This window comes from Manis pentadactyla, chromosome 3 (genome assembly GCF_030020395.1).
Source record: "Manis pentadactyla isolate mManPen7 chromosome 3, mManPen7.hap1, whole genome shotgun sequence".
Classification (NCBI taxonomy): Eukaryota; Metazoa; Chordata; class Mammalia; order Pholidota; family Manidae; genus Manis; species Manis pentadactyla.
In genome coordinates, this window is record NC_080021.1 from 140825393 (window position 1) to 140842021 (window position 16629).

A 16629-nucleotide genomic window follows, 5' to 3' on the forward strand; every position below is an offset into this window, starting at 1 on the left:
ATGATCAGCTAATAGTTTTTTTTTTTTTATCCACTCAACACAAGTTCCCCACTGGCTGGGGATCTTGCATGATGATGTTTTGCATGATCCCCATACACAGTCGCTAACATTGTATTCATAGGCAGAAGGGTTACATTCAATTCCTAATTCCTATGTATCTTCCAAGTTTCTGATTCTCAATCTGAGTCATTAACCAAGTCTTTCCTCTCCAGACCATGTGGGTTTGCTTTTCTTCTTACAAATTTGCCAGCCTCAAAAGAAACAATGCCAACAAACTGCCATGTAAGTCAGAAAAGATGTATTGCCTTTAAACTTAAAAATATTTGCTCCAACAGGAATACTGTGTGCATTGGCAAAGGTGGGTCCCAGCATCCAGTGGCTTTGACAGGTTCAGCGTCCCTCCAAGCTCCTACTAATTCTTGATTTTGCTACATAATCACTGAAAGCCCAGAATCCACCCATAGATGACAGCGAAACTGGGATCTCAGAGTGGAGCGCTGAGATGGGGTGGGGAGTTCAGACATTGTCTTTGACTTTGATGACTGCAACCATTTCTTTTAATTAAGCAGTTTTTGTGATTTCAAAACCAGAAGGCTGCCATTCCAAAGACATCTGGACTCTTATTTATTTGTCTGCATCGGGCTCATGATAACTTGTTCCTCTAATTCTTAGAAAGTTAACTTCCATTAACCCAAAACATAGGAGAGTCCAGAAGAATAATACCTCTCTGCTCTTATTCTTTTGCCAAAATACCACCTTTACATTTCTGGGCTGAGAATAACTTGTTTTCCTGCTTTCTTGGCTGGTGAACTAGCACCCTAGGCTCTTAGAATGACAGGTGTGAAGTGTATGTATATGTGCACTAAGCATTGGAACCACCCTCAGAGACAACAATGAACATAGATGGGACCCAGTAGAGAGAGCTGTTCAACAATGAATAGATAATTGAATTAATGTTATTGGCTAATAGTTGTATAAGGAAGAACCTGACCAGACAAGAGTAAAGGATATATTTTAGGGCAGAATGAGAAGTAAGGTTGGGGAGGGAAAACTCTATTAATGACTTAAGACTGGCTGGATGTTAAGTAGATGCAGGGAATTTGGGCAGGAAAATTATATACAGAGACTGTGAAGCTAGAAGAACACAGTATTAGGCTACAGAGGTTCTTCCAAGAGGTGATTTGGAAATACAGAATGATTTAGCTATGGGGAAAAGTGTATGAACAAATCAAACTTCAGAACAGTAAAATGAAATTTTCAAAGAATTGACATATTAAGAGCCAAAAGGGTTCTAAGAGAATAAATCCTTATTTTGTGGATCAAAGGTTCTCACTCCAGGCTGTACATTAGAATCACCTATGTCTTTCTTTGTAATGACTATGCAAACTCCACCCAATGTATTTGTATTTACTTGTTCTGGACTGGGCCCCTGGCAACAGTATTTTTTATGTCTGGCCCCAGTCATTTATTTCCAGCTAGGGTGGAGATGCTGTAATATACAAACTGCAGATACAAAGGGTGGTAATATGTCTTTCCCAGGAGCACAGCCCCACAGCCAGATCTTTCTGGAATCCATTTTATTTTCAATCTTTATAACTTAATAGTTTGTAGCATGGTGTTTCTATTATAAACATGCAGTCATTTGGTTTCTGGGCTGCCATTTGTACTCTTGCTTGGGATGCCACAAATATTAGGGATAGCCCAAAACCTCAGTTACAATCTACAGGAAACTACCCCTTACAAAAAAATACTGTTAACTTTCTAACAGAGAGAAAGGGTCTTGGAGGTTCATGAAGAGGAAAAGTTATGGCCAATCCAGGGACAAGATCGCCTCTACCACCCCATGTGCCCCTGGCCCTGGCCATCCTTCTCTGGCTGGAGTTCAGGCTCCCCAATAGTCCTCTCTATCCCCATTGGACAGGACGGGGTGTGCCATTTTTCTGAGCCTTAATTTCCTTGTCTGTGAATAGAGATGGTCCTGCCACTTTCCCAAGGCTCTGAAGGATGAAGAAGGGTTCTCGGTTGATTTTTGAAGCCCTAAAGAAGAACCTCCCCCTGCAGGAGCAGATGTCTCCATGAATAATCCTGGCTGTGTACACAGTGGTCATAGGTTACTTGGCCACAGAGTCCATGAATCCTGAATGTGCCATGTGGTCATTTCAGTCCTAACTGGGGCAGTAAGCCTGCCCATCTGATGTGTGAGGTCCCTGGCACAGGACAGCTGCATTTGGGGGCAGAGACTTCCCTCTCACATGGCCCCACTACCCTTTCATCTTGCTATGCTCTCCCACCCTCAACTGTCCTGACTGCCCTTACCCACACTTCTAGTTTGGTATTCAGTGCATATATCAGTCATGCTCTCTTCCTCATGCACCAATGATTCTCCTTCCATGACAGTGTGGAGTAAGAAAAGGAAAGAGCTGGGAAGGTTTTGAGAAGTTAGACACAAACCCTTCCCTATGACCTAGTACTTCCTCCCCAACAACTTCCCAGTGCCCCCACCCAAAATAACTCTATTATTTATCTAACTATATATTAGATTGCTATTGGATGAGAGTGTGTTTTAAAACCCTAAGTATTTAAACATGTTTATTTCATTTGAGCTTTTTCCAAATAAATTTCCTCTTTCTGAAAACATTATAGGTTTAATTTGAAAAATATTCAATTTTCAAAAGATTTCTTGAGCAACTTAAAATTTTTTTAAGTTGCAAAAAAAAAGTAAAAAATAATCTGATGGCAACTAAATCCATTGAAAAAAAAATACAGCAGATAGATATCTCATTCCAAGTAAACAGAAGGCAATTTAAACCATATTTCACAGATAACAGATACCTTAAATCCTCATCTGGTCTATTAACAAATAGCTTTCCAGATAACAAACAGCTCATTTTTATACATAGAACCCCCAAATTTCTGTTTTGGAGTTCACATAGATTGATCAAGGCTGACTGCTTGATGATGCCAGTGGAATTTTCCTTAATGTTTGTGCAATTTAATTTCTAGTAGCGACCCTGAAAGAAACGAGGGAAAGCTCTTTGGTCCTGGAGCAGATATTAAGAGAAGCTCAATTTTCTACTTTTCTTGCATTACATTTTCTCTCTGCCTGTCTCTGTCAATGAGTGGGAAGTTATCTTTAGATTACCTTACTTGAGTTTCCATAGCCTCATTGTGGTTTATGTAATTAACTAGTTGGCTTTCAGAAGCAATTATACAAAGTGAAGTCAGTCAGACAGAAAAAGACAAATACCATATGATTTCACTTACATGTGGAACCTAAGAAAACTAAACAAATGAAAAAACAAAACAGAAACAGACTCATGGGTACACAGAATGAACTGGTGGTTGCCAGAGGAGCAGGGAGCAGGGGGTTGGGAGACACAGGTGAAGGGGATTAAGAAGGACAAATTTCCAGTTATAAAATAATTACCAGAGGGATTTAATGTAGAACATAGGGAATATCATTAATAATATTATAATTTTGTATAGTGACAGATGGTAACTAGACTCATCAAGGAGATTATTTCAGTAAGGTAGAAAAGTATCTAATCACTGTGCTGTACCCCTGAAAATAGTATAATATGGTATGTCAATTAATTTGTATCTAAGTTCCAGTTTATATTCATAAAGTGCTGGGCTATGGCACAGCTGTTTAGTGAGCAAAATGGGTCTCACCATATCTATTCACCCATGTTGATTTATAGCAGTCATGACAGTGACCCAAATGCTCAAATTTCCCAGGCCAGCTTATGTATTAACCAAGCCTAATCATTCTCATCTTTAGCTTATGCTCTTTCTCCCCCATCCCTGCCACCACCAACCCCCGACCACCATAACTTACTTGCTGCATTGTGCTAAAAATTGCCTTAGGAAAAAAATTTACGCAGTACTTTTTCTTACTGAAGGATCCAGCATTCAGCAAACTGCATTAGGATATAGGCACCAAGACAGAAAGCTAAGCCAGTTAAGCTATAGTCAGTGAGCTCTGGAATCAGGGAAATCTCTCTTAGGTATTTAAGCACTTTAGTTTCATGACAAGGGTTTCAAGGCAAAGTGGACTGTATATTTCCATTAGGCACTGTGTGGTGAGTTGATCCTTTGATGTGGCAGTCTTAGGCTCACTCAGAGTGAGTAATGAGATGTATTCAAATAACATAAGCTTAAATATATATCTGACCACAAAGTTTCCCCAGACCTCAAGAGCCAGTTTTCTCCCCTTTGTGGACATGGCTTTTGAGTTATTGTTATAAAGTGTCTATTTAAAACAGTAAATAAGTGATAATGCTGAACAGCTGCAGGGCACAGCCTAGAAAAATGATTGACGGGGCAGCTGTCAGCTCTTTTCTATCACTGTGCTGGTCTGAAATACACAGTGCCCATTTAAATGGGGCACATTAGCACTTTTATGATGACTAATATGATTGCCACATAGTAATTCAGGACTTGTGGCATGTCTATACAGGGGAGAGATCAGATTTCAACAGACAAAATTATTAGGAAGGTGGTGATAGCCTGGGCAATCCTTCACATCACAAAGCTCTGTTACCTGAAATTTAGAAATGCATAACTAAATAAAAACTCAACTCCATCCCCAATCACCCTGAGTCTCAAGGTCTACTTCTACAATAGCATATCTGATGTCCTTCAAGGAAATACCAGACTGATTGACTATGATCTGTCTTTACATTATTCATTACAGAATTGTAGATGCAGTGGAATGTAGATGGTACAGAACTTCATTATTTTACTTTAGGAGGATAGGGTGCTGGAAGCTTGTTTCTAATGGTGAATTTAAAGAGTCTCCTTATGTAAGATTAATTTTTTGTTTGGGAAAGTCACTGAAATGCAAGCCTTTTTCAATACAATACAAGTTCTACCCAACATTCTGCATTTGGACTTTTTCAGCTAGGGATGGAAGCAGGAGACTCCTAGTAGGCAAATGAGGTATCATATTGTTTCTTCCTGCACGCTTGAAATATGTTGGAAAAGGGGTAGAAATATTTACATAAAAGCCCAGGAATCTTAGGGTCCAAATTATCTTGGAGACTTGCTCTGGTCTCAGCATGGATCTATTGCTGGAACACCCCTTGTCCCAGCCTTACTGGTAAGGATGTACCTCTGTCTTATCCTGCTTATAGCAAATTATTTTTGGTGTTTTCTAGTTGTTGAGTTAGAGCAGCAGTTGGCAAATTCTTCCCAGGGATGGGCTAATGGTTTTTGTAAATAAAGTTTTGTTGGAATATGGCTAAAGCTGTTCACTTATGTATTGCCTATGGCTGCTTTTGCACTACAGCGTTAGAGTGGAGTATTTGCAATACATGTCACATGGTATCACATACCTAAAATATTTACTATCTGGTTCTTTAAGAACAAGTTCTGGCAAAAAAAGGTTTTCACTGTGTTAATGTTGCATACCTAAAATTACAAGTACTGATGGATTGTATTAGGAGGACAAATCTGGAGTAGAAGCTGCAAATAGATATTCTTCCTGATCAAGCAAAGCAGCTTCAGCATAAGCCAAACTTATTAGGTGGATGTGGAATAGGATCCCCATCCCTACACTTTTCAGATTTTTGATGGTGACCTTTAACTCTGCAAATTCCCCACAGTGATAAGGTATTATTCTTGGTTTGCTATTTGGGCAGAGAGAAGGTGTTCCAAGAACTTCTATCTGGCTCCTCCTGTTATGAAAGCTACTGCACCAGGACAAAATGCTATTACAGGAATTCTGCCAACTGACATGTGTATTACTCATATACTGTCATATCTGGGGACATCACCACAAAACGTGTTTAAGGTCTCAATGAACCTATAATAGGAAAGAACTAAGATAGTAGTTTTACTTATTTTCCAGTACCCCTAAATTCTGACAATAGCTTTCTGAGTCTCCAGGAATTAGTGCTGGCTTTATCCAACACCAAATAACCCCCAAAATGTTTGGTATGTATTTTCCTGTTCACAGTCCATTTACCCTAATAAATGTCTGCTGGTACCTTCACTGAAGTCTAGGAAGAAGAAAATCACAATGAAAACATGTAAAGATCCTTCCTCTAGGGGAGCTGACCACCTTTACTCAATATTCTCTATGTGTGTACACAGACTCAAGTCTGAAAATTGGATGGGGGTCTTGGATTAATCATATTTTTTACTTTTTCTGTATCTTACAATTTTTTAAGATCTTAATAATCTTGCTGGCCAGGGAAGACTGCCCTTGCCAGCTGGCCAGTTGTTGGAAATGGCAAAAAAAAAAAAAAAGTTGCAAATGGCATCTTCCACAGGTAAACCAACCAATCCCCAGTCCATATGCCTCTCACCCCCTTTATCTAAATCTCACACACCAAACCAACATTTCTCTGCCCTAAATCACTCCAGGGCCGGTTATCCAGGACTGGTAACTGAGTAATCACATCTAGAGCCCACCAACATGACTCAAACTGGACAGAATTTAGGGGGATGGGAAAATAAGTCAATTTATCCTGCTCTGCCTTCCCCACAGAAACCCCAGTGAAGACCATGACCAGGGGTTTCCCCTCACTCCTGCTTCTGCCTATTGACCAAAAATCTCACTCTGCCCTGAGGCCCTGTGTTGCAGGCCCCTTGCTCTGAGGAAATTAAGTAACAAAAGTCTTCCAACAATCCTGGTTCTCTGTGTCATCACGCAGTTGACTTTATAAATGAAGATCCAGGTAAAAAACAGGGCTGTGCCTTGCTTCTGATAGCTCAGATCAGGCCTCTCTTCAACAGGTTTCCTATTTTATCAGTTCTACAAATAAAATTATATTTTAATGGTCCACCCATCCATTTCCATCTTACTGCCATGATCAGTTGACTATCATCAAAGATTCCTGTGGATGAGAAAATTCTGGTTCAGAGGCCAGTTCTGTTGTCTAGAGTAGTGATCACCTAAACACCTTCTGGATTCCATACACAATATAGGAAACACATTTATGCTTCAACATCTTGCACTAAATTTTCAGCCTATGAAGAACAGACACTATAGATTTTATTAAAATGTTGATGCTTCTAGGGGAGATTAAACATGGCAGCATGAGAGGTGAGACAGAGAACTCCCAAAACCACATATAATACAAAAATATAGTTAATACAACTAATCCTAAAAGAGCAACAGGAAAGAAGACTATGCCAGAATTTATAAACCTAGAGAACAGAGTAGACCTGAAAACAGGGTAACATACCAAAGCTTTGATCCAGCAGGAACCATACCCTTCCCCCACCCCAGCTTACTGGTGGGAGGAAGAGAAATGGAACAGGGAGGGGCTGGAAGCCTAAGACTCCTAAACACACAGCCCTGGAGATATCCTTTGGGAGCACAAATGGACATTGCATGGTGCTTTGGAGATTAGTAGGGGTGGAAAGCTAAGACAGGCAAAATACATGGAGAGACTGAGATTCCAGCCATTTGTGGAGGACAGGGATGCACATCCGGCTGCTCTGGGACAAAGAAAAGGCAGGTGGACTGAGAGGCTTCCTAGCAGTGAGAGGGCTGCTGAAGGGGCAGGGATTGCTTGGAGCTTGCTGCTCAGGAGAAGGGATAGGTGGAGAAGGTTGTCTGCACACAAGCTGCACAGCAGGTTGGAAACTTTCAGGATCTTCAGGTGCTCCACCCCCCTGGCTATCCACTCATATCTGAGGCCCCCCAATGTGGTATGCAACCTGCTGTGCCTTCCTCCTGGCCTGCCAGCACCAGCTCACAAACTGACAGTTCCTGCCATGGCATCAGGAAAGCTAGAAGGAGGCCCCACCTACAGCAGCTACAAATGCAAAGCACAGAGGCTTATGCCTGTGTGTTCAGCCTACTGGTTCTGACAGACGAGACAGGCACTGCAGCCGGGAAACAGGAAACAGCTCTTTCCTACCCCAAAGCACCAGTGCAGCTCCCTGTGACCCCCGACGTCACTCCAGGCCTGAACAGCTCCAAAGATGAGAGCTTCTGGGCACCAGAGTGCCACATACAAACATGAAATGTCAAAGGAAACTGGTTCAAACAAAAATCTCAAACACACCAGGAAAAGGGCCTAGTGAAATTGAACTCACCAATCTCACTGAAAGGGAGTTCAAAATAAAAATCATAAACATGTTCATGAAGGCACAGAAAAGTATTCAAGAACTCAGGGAAGAATTTAGGATGGAGACTCAATCATAAAGAAATTCCATATCTGAATTGAAACATAAAATGGAGGGATTTAAAAGCACATTAGATGTACTAGAAGGCATGGAAAATGGAATTGAAATTAGAGAAGAGGAATACAAAGAAGCTGAGGTACAGAGACAAAAAAGGATCTCTAAGAATAAAAGAATATTGAGAGAACTGTGTGACCAATCCAAATGGAACAATAGTCATTTTATAGGGGTACCAGAAGAAGAAGAGAGAGGAAAAGGGATAGAAATTGTCTTTGAGGAGGTAATTGCTGAAAACGTCCCCAATCTGGGGAAAGAGTCTCTCAGGCCATGGAGGTGCATACATCTTCCAACACAAGGGACCCAAGGAAGACAACACCAAGACATATAATAAAAATGGCAAATACGAAGGATAAGGACAGACTTTTAAAAGCAGAAAGAGAGAGAAAAAAGATCACATACAAAGGAAAACCCATCAAGCTATCATCACACTTCTCAACAGAAACCTTACAGTCTAGGAGGTAGTGGCATGATATAGTTAATGCAATGAAGCAAAAGGGCCTTGAGCCAGGAATACTCTAACTGGCAAGATTATCATTTAAATTTGAAGGAGGGATTAAGCAATTTTCAGATAAGCAAAAGCTGAGAGAATTTACATCTAACAAACCACCTCTACAGTGCATTTTGGAGGGACTGCTATAGGTGGAAATATTCCTAATGCTAAATAACTGTCACCAGGGGAAATAAAACCACAGCAAAGAAAGTAGAACAGTTAATTACTAAGCAGCTGCAAAATCAAATCAACTAACCCCAAAGTCAATCAAGGGATAGACAAAAAGTACAGAATATGATACCTAATATATAAAGAATGGAGGAGGAAGAAAAAGGAGGAAATAAAAAAGAACCTTTAGGTTGTGTTTGTAATATCATATAACGTGAGTTAAATTACACTGTTAGATGGTAAGGGAATTACTGTTGAACCTTTGGTAACCACAGATCTAAAGCCTACAATGGCAATAAGCACATACCTATCGATCATCACCCTAAATGTAAATAGTCTGAATGCACCAATCAAAAGACATAGAGTCAGTGAATGGATTAAAATACAGGACCTGTCTATATGCTGCCTACAAGAGACTCACTTCAAACCCAAAGACATACACAGACTGAAAGTAAAGGGATGGAAAAAGATATTTCATGCAATGAATAGGGAGAAAAAAGCAGAAGTTGCAGTACTTGTATCAGACAAAATAGACTTCAAAAAAAGAAAGTAACAAGAGACAAAGAAGGACATTACTTAATAATAAAGGGGTCATTCCAACAAGAGTATATAACTATTACAAATATCTATGCACCCAACACAGGATCACGTACATATATGAAACAAATATTAACAGAATTAAAAGGGGAATAGAATCCAATGCATTCATTTTAGGAGACTTCAACACACCACTCACTCCAAAGGACAAATCAACCAGAGAGAAAATACGTAAGGACACAGAGGCACTGAACAACATATAAGAACAGATGAACCTAACAGATATTTACAGAACACTCCATGGAAAGGCAACAGAATACACATTCTTCTCAAGTGCACATGAAACATTTTCAAGAATAGATCATATACTAGGCCACAAAAAGAGCCTCAGTAAATTCAAAAAGATTGAAATTGTACCAACCAGTTTCTCAGACCACAAAGGTATGAAACTAGAAATAAATTACACAAAGAAAAAAAAAATCCCAGAAACACTTGGAGGCTTAAAAACATGATCCAATCAATGGATCAATGACCAAGTTAAAACAGAGATCAAGCAATATATGGAGACAAATGACAACAATAATTCAACATGGCAAAATCTGTTGGACACAGTGAACTAAGCGGGAAGTATGTTGCAATGCAGGCCAACCTCAGAAAAGAAGAAAAATCCCATATGAACAGTCTGAATTCACCATTAAGGAAACAGAAAAAGAAGAACAAATGAGGCCCAAAGTCAGTAGAAGGAGGGACATAATAAAAATTAGAGCAGAAATAAATAAAATCTAGAAGAATAAAACAAAAGAAAGGATCAATGAAAGCAGGAGCTGGTTCTTTGAGAAAATAAACAAAACAGATAAACCCCTAGCCAGATTTATCAATAAAAAAAGGGAGTCTATACACATAAACAGAATCAGAAATGAGAAAGAAAAAATCACTACCGACACCACAGAAATACAAAGAATTATGAGAGAGTACTATGAAAAATTATATGCTAACAAACTAAAATGTAGAAGAAATGGACAACTTTCTAGAAAAATACCATCTTAGAAGGGTGACCCAAGAATAAACAGAAAATATGAATAGGCTAAACAATAAGGAAATTGAATTGGTAATCAAAAAATTACCTAAGAAAAAAACACTTTTACCAGATGGTTTCACTGCTCAATTTTATCAAACATTTAGGGAAAACCTAATACCCACTCTCCTTAAAGTTTTCCAAACAGTAGAAGAGGAGGGAACACTCTCAAACTCATTCTACAGGGCCAGCATCACTCTAATACCAAAACCAGGCAAAGACACCACAAAAAAAGGAAATTACAGACCAATATCCCTGATGAACATACACACAAAATACTCAATAAAATATTAGCAAACCAAATTAAAAAATATATCAAAGAGATCATCCAGCATGGTCAGGTAGGATTTATTCCAGGGATGAAAAGATGGTAAACATTCAAAAATCCATCAACATCATCCAGCACATCAACAAAAAGAATGACAAAAACTACATGATCATCTCCATAGATGCTGAAAAAGCATTCGATAAATTCAACATCCATTCATAATTAAAACTCTCAACAAAATGGGTATAGAAGGCAAGTACCTCAACATAATAAAGGCCATATATGACAAGCCTACAGCCAACATCACACTTAACAACAAGAAGCTGAAAGCTTTTCCTTTAAGATCGGGAACAAGATAAGGATGCTCACTCTCCCCACTTTTACTCAACGTAGTTCTGGAGGTCCTAGCCACAGCAATCAGACAACACAAAGAAATGAAAGGCATCCAGATTGGCAAGGAAGAAGTTAAACTGACCCTGTTTGCAGATGACAAAATATTGTACATAAAATACACTAAAAACCAAAGCTACATCTACACCTATTCACAGAGGGTCCAGCCCTCGGGTAAGGCAAGGGGACAGCAGTTGTTGGCATCCTTGAAATGCAAGGCTCCCGGGGTCAGCCTCTCAGGCTACAGCCACATGGGGGCTCCAACCTCAGGGGAGCCTCCATAGAAATCCCCCAGAGAGCCATGGTGCACTGGCCCAGTATCGTTCCTGATTGCATGACAAGCCGGAGGCCCTAACTCTCCTCCCACACCTAGGCCCTCTCCGTAATCACTGAGGTAAGAGGGACTCTATCCACCAGCCCACACATTTCATACTCCGACTGAAGCTGGAGGATGGGCCTTCTATATCGGTTGTGGAGCCTGTCCCCTCATGACATGCCTTTCCTCTCTGCTCACCCCCCAGGAGACAATGATGCCTGAGCATCCCCCAGTGCCCCACCAGCCCACCAGCCTGCTTCAGCGAGAAAGGCAGGGCCCCCTCTAGAGAAGGGCTGTCTGCAGGCCCTGTGGAGGAAGTCGGCTGACGCTGCAGAGGGGACAGGGCCAAAGCAGCTGCCATCCTTAGACGTTTGGGGTCCTGTGATGGTGCTGTATCCTGGGGGCGAAGAGTGGCCTTCAGAGGAGCAGGGGTGGGGCTGGGGGTTTATGGGGGCAGTGGGCTGTCAGGAGCCATCTGGAGAATGCACGTGAATCTGAAGGAGGAACGGGGACGTCACCTTGGATCCCGAAGCCCAGGACCTTCTTGCTTTTTGCGCCCCTTCCCAAGGAGAAGCCCAGAGCATTTCCTAACAAAACAGGCTTTATTTACACACAACACCCAAATGGGCTGAACCCCACCACCACCTCTCCCACAACCCTCTTATTCCAACCCACAACCAGCCACCCCCAGGGGCCCCACCCTCCCGCCTCTCCCACCCCACTCTCCCTGTCCCCCGGCAGCCAGGATCAGGACTGGGATGCGGAGGAGCCTGAAGCTGCCCTGGAGGGCCGGCTCCTCCCTACTGGCTGCAGTGCTGCCTCTTACGCCTCTCTGGGACAAAAGGGTCCCCCTTTCTCTTCTGGGCCTGTGAGGGGTGGCCCAGACCCAGAGCCAAGGCTGGTCCCCCAGCGAGCCCGAGGCTGGCCCCTGGCAGGGGTGTCTTCCCAGCAGGCGCTGTGCCTGCACACGGGGGCTGACTGCTGGCCTTGGCAGCTGGAGGGCCAGTGGGGCTGAGGCCTGGCCTCTGGGGAGACTGGCTGGCCTCACACTCAGAAGGCCTTGAGTCCAGTTGGGGTGCGCCATGACTTGGGGGGGCCTGCACACCCTCCTCCTCCTGCCTCAGTTCCAGGAGTCGCCTGTGCTCCAGCTGTGAGGAGAGAGGGGACCGTGAGGCGGCCTGAGGGGGAGGAGGTGCCATGCCAACGACAGCCACTGTGGCTCTCCTGCCAACCTCATCCTCCCACTTGGTACCGGGCCCGCGACCTCCCTCACCTCCCCGGCTCCCCATCCTCTCCCTGCCATCCTCCTTTCCAGCCCCCACCCTCCGAGCAGCCCTCCCAGCCACTCCTGCCATGCAATGCAGGGGGCAGTCAGGAAGGAATCCTGTCCTGGGGTCCCCTGCCCTGGCTCACCTGCGCTACCCCCTCCCCGGGCTCACCTGTCTCCTTCCCTTTCCCAGCTCACCTGTAAGATGGACAGTCCTTCCTCCTTCTCCAGCTCCTCAGCAAGGGCCAAGAGGTACAGCTCAGGATGTGGGGAGAGCAACTCCGCCAGGAAGTGTGGGTGCAGCACTACGTCCACCTGGCACAGAAGCAAGAGGCTGTGAGCACCCTTGGAGGGGATCTCCTGGGCACCCAGAGGACCCGGAGGGCAAGGGAAAAGCAGAGACCATCCCCATGCTCCACAACAAGGGGGTGTTGGAAAGACGCAGTCACGGTCCCTGACCACAGGCACACATGCACACACACAGCATATACACACGTATATACGTGCATGCCACACACCCCACATGAGACAGGCACACAAACATGCACACTCACACAAGTATATATACACGTACTTATGCACACATACGCACACACCAGAATGCACACCAACAACACGCACACCCCTGGCTCACCTGGGTTATCCCTGTACAACATGCAGACACACACACACATTTACACACCTTCATGTGCACCTCTACCATCACACACACACACAGACACACACACACACACAACAGAGCTCAGGAATAAGAAACAAACTTAATCCCTGCTCCCTGGGCAGCACCCAGACCTGGGTGGTGGGAGTGCTGCTCCCCAAAATCTTGTGGCACCCGGGCCAGGGCCAGCGCACCTTAGCAAGGAAGTATTTGTCCTGGGCACAAAGTTCGTCAAGGTAGGTAAGGAGACCCGGGTCTGGGTAGTCGCCCTCCTCTCCCCGTGGCAGCCCGGAGCTCTCCTCTCCCCATTCTCCACCGGGCGCCCCCTCAGCTAGGTCGCCGAGCTCTGGTGGCCCCTCCGTGATTCCAAGGTCGTCGGTCATGGCCTCAGGAGGGATCTCAATCAGCGCCTTTGTGTGTGGGCTCCGCTGGCATTGGTGTGCCTGGGCGGTGGCAGGCTGGGCCCCAGCGCCGGCCTTCTCAGAGATGCGAGCTGAGGAGGGTAAAGGGAAGGAGGGTGGGTGCCCGGCGGCACCTGCCCAGCACTGAGTGTGCTCAGGGAGGACCGAGCTCGGGGACATTCCCGTGGGGGGTCAGAGCCAGCTGGTCCACAGGCACCAGGAGGAAGTGGCTCTACACAGTCTCCTCACAGGGAGAAGGATTCAGGATGACTCAGGAGCCCAAGCCCTATCCTGCTGGTGTCACCCGGTTGCCCAACAACAGCCCACTGCCCAGAGGAGAGGAGCTCTGGCTGGCAGGAGGGCGGGAGGTCTGGGCTCCAGCAGTCAGGGGATGCTGTGGCCTTGCTCGTGGAGAGGACATGTGCCTGCAGACTTGGCCACAGATAGGGCCCCTGGACAATTTTCTGGCTCAGACCAAGTCTCTCTACCTCTCCTAGGGCACTGTGGGGTCTGGTAAAGTCCACTCCAGATCCCTTGGGACGACATCATGGGGCCAGCCGTGTGCCCAGGAGAAGGACTCAGGACTGGGCTTTCCTGGGATCCCCCCGAGCCACCACCAGAGCCTCCCCAAACGCAGGGCCCATGGCTTGCCTCCCTTCTAGGAAGCAGCAGCGTGTTGGTGGCCGTCCCTTCTCCCTGCTCACGGCACTTCCCTCGTGTCACCTGACCCACCTACAGAAGCCACCTTCCCAGGGCCTCCTCAGGTTCCCAGAGGCCCCCCCACCTGCAAGGTGAGATACCCTCGGGCCCAGAGCTCTCTCCTCCCTTGATGGTCTAACCACTGTGCCTGGATAAGAGTCACATTTGAATCCCAGGGACCGGTGGGTGGTGGCCCCTGAAACAGTCCCACCCAGCCTTCAGGCCTTACCTCCTCCTGAAGTCATCCCCACGGGCTGAGAGCCGACCGCAGCTGCCTGGCCGTTCGACATCGCAGACCCAGTGCAGTCAGTCCGAGAGAGCAGCGTCCTCCACCAACTGCTCAGGAGCCCACTCAGGGAGGGCAAGCTTGAATCTAAACAGGCCTAGAATGTAGGGGGTCCAGACATTCTGCAGTGGGGGAGGGGCAGGGGCAGGCTGGCTTGGGGCAGGAGGGAGGGGGAGGCATTCCATGGGCACTCTGGCAGGTGGGCTAGAGCACAGGTGCTTTTCCAGCTTACAGGGCCACACCCTCGGTGGGTGCCTCTTGGCTGCTTACAAATCGTTTTCGGGCTCACAGCACCAAGGTCCTAGCTGTTGTTCCCACTACTTCCATTCTGTGTCCATTGACCTAGTTTGCGGCTGGGGAGCCACTGCTTCCTACCGCTCATGACTGACTTCCACAGAGGCTAGGCTTTCTGATCCTGTGGGAACGTGTGCTCTGATAAGCACCCCGGTACTCATGGCCACGGGCAGCCCTGCGTTTCACATGGGGATGTCTGTGCAGCCGTGGCCTGTTTGGTGCACTGTGCCCATCGCGCTTTAGGAAGCAGCCCGTGTGTCGCCAGGGCTGTCTGTGGAGGCCCTGCAGACCCCAGCCAGGCCCCCGTTGCTGGAAAGCCCCAGCCCATCAAAGAAAAGCCCTGCAGCCTCCACATCCAAGACCAGAAATTCCTCCTTTGCTTTTCTCGGGACATCACACTCCTGCTAAGTACGTTTTACCTTTTTAATTATTTTAATGCACTATCTCACACAAGTAAGACCTTTGCATGATTCATAGTCCATTGCAAACATGGGAAGTACAGTGGCAAGTCCTCCTCCCGCCTCTTTCCCAGCAGCCCAGATCTCTGTCCACCAGGAACCAGTGTCATCTGATTATGCAGATCTTCTCAGACATGTACTATGTGGCCAAAGGCAAAAGCATTCTCTTCTTATTTTTTCATTCCTTCCGTTTTTCTCTTCCGGTGAAAATTCATTTATGTTCTGATATATTTGCAGATATTTACAGCCTTGCAAGCAAGTCACAGTGAACGTTATTGAACAGAACTCCTGCTGGGGATTGAAGAAAGAACAACTTGCAGTCACCTCCCAGGACTTGGTTTTTATCATGGGGAACCTTAGATGATTTTCACCAAGGAACTTCATATTCAGAGGGATGATGAAGCAAAGCATGGTACTGAGACACTCATGAAAGGCAGGCTTCCCTCTTGCTTCCTCCACCAATTGTGGACAAGATTCTCCCTCACGGCTTTGATGTAGGATTTGCTTATTCTTCTCAGGACCACCGACTGGAAAACTGCATTGTGGAAAAATTATCTCGTCCCAATTCCACACCCCTTTTTGTATGACTCCATCAAAAAGCCTAGGCTCCAGAAGCAGACAGAGTTGTTAGCCCAAATGTGTTTGAAAACACCAGCCGTGTAAGGGTGAGATGACAGTCCTCTGCCCTCTGACTTTTGACCATTCCTGCAGGAAGGCCAGGGGCAGGTGTCTTTTGAGCAAACAAAAATCTCCAGACATGGGTCTCAGGCCTTAGCAGACAGAGGATCTTCCTCCTAGTCAGAGAAGAGCAGCAGAATGGGGAGATCACGTGTGCACATAAGGTTTCAGTGCGGTAGGTGAGGTTGTGGAGTTGAGACCTGGTACCCACCTTGCAACAGGCCAGACTGGTGTTTGGAGCCTCTTGGAATGCATTATAAACTCTAGTCCCAAAGTGGCTTCTGCTGCCTGTTTTTTCATTGCCAGCTCAAATTCTGCAAAATTCCCTCTAGAAGAGGAGGGGAGTAAAGCTCTTCCTACACTGCTTGCTATGCAACTTCATTTGGCCCCTTGGCCTGTGTGGATCCAGGTCAGAGCGCCATGCTCACAGAGCAGGGTGTGCCCG

At 45.3% G+C, this 16629-nt stretch overlaps 1 long non-coding RNA gene across 1 annotated transcript; it reads right to left on the reverse strand.

Annotated features, from left to right (window-relative positions):
* Positions 1-12214: 12214 nt before the first annotated feature.
* Positions 12215-13695, reverse strand: LOC130682974 (uncharacterized). Its single transcript, XR_008996490.1, has 3 exons — positions 13563-13695; positions 12909-13025; positions 12215-12591 (listed from the first exon to the last, which is right to left on the reverse strand). It is a non-coding gene; the product is annotated as an uncharacterized LOC130682974 (long non-coding RNA).
* Between the last annotated feature and the right edge of the window lie 2934 nt (positions 13696-16629).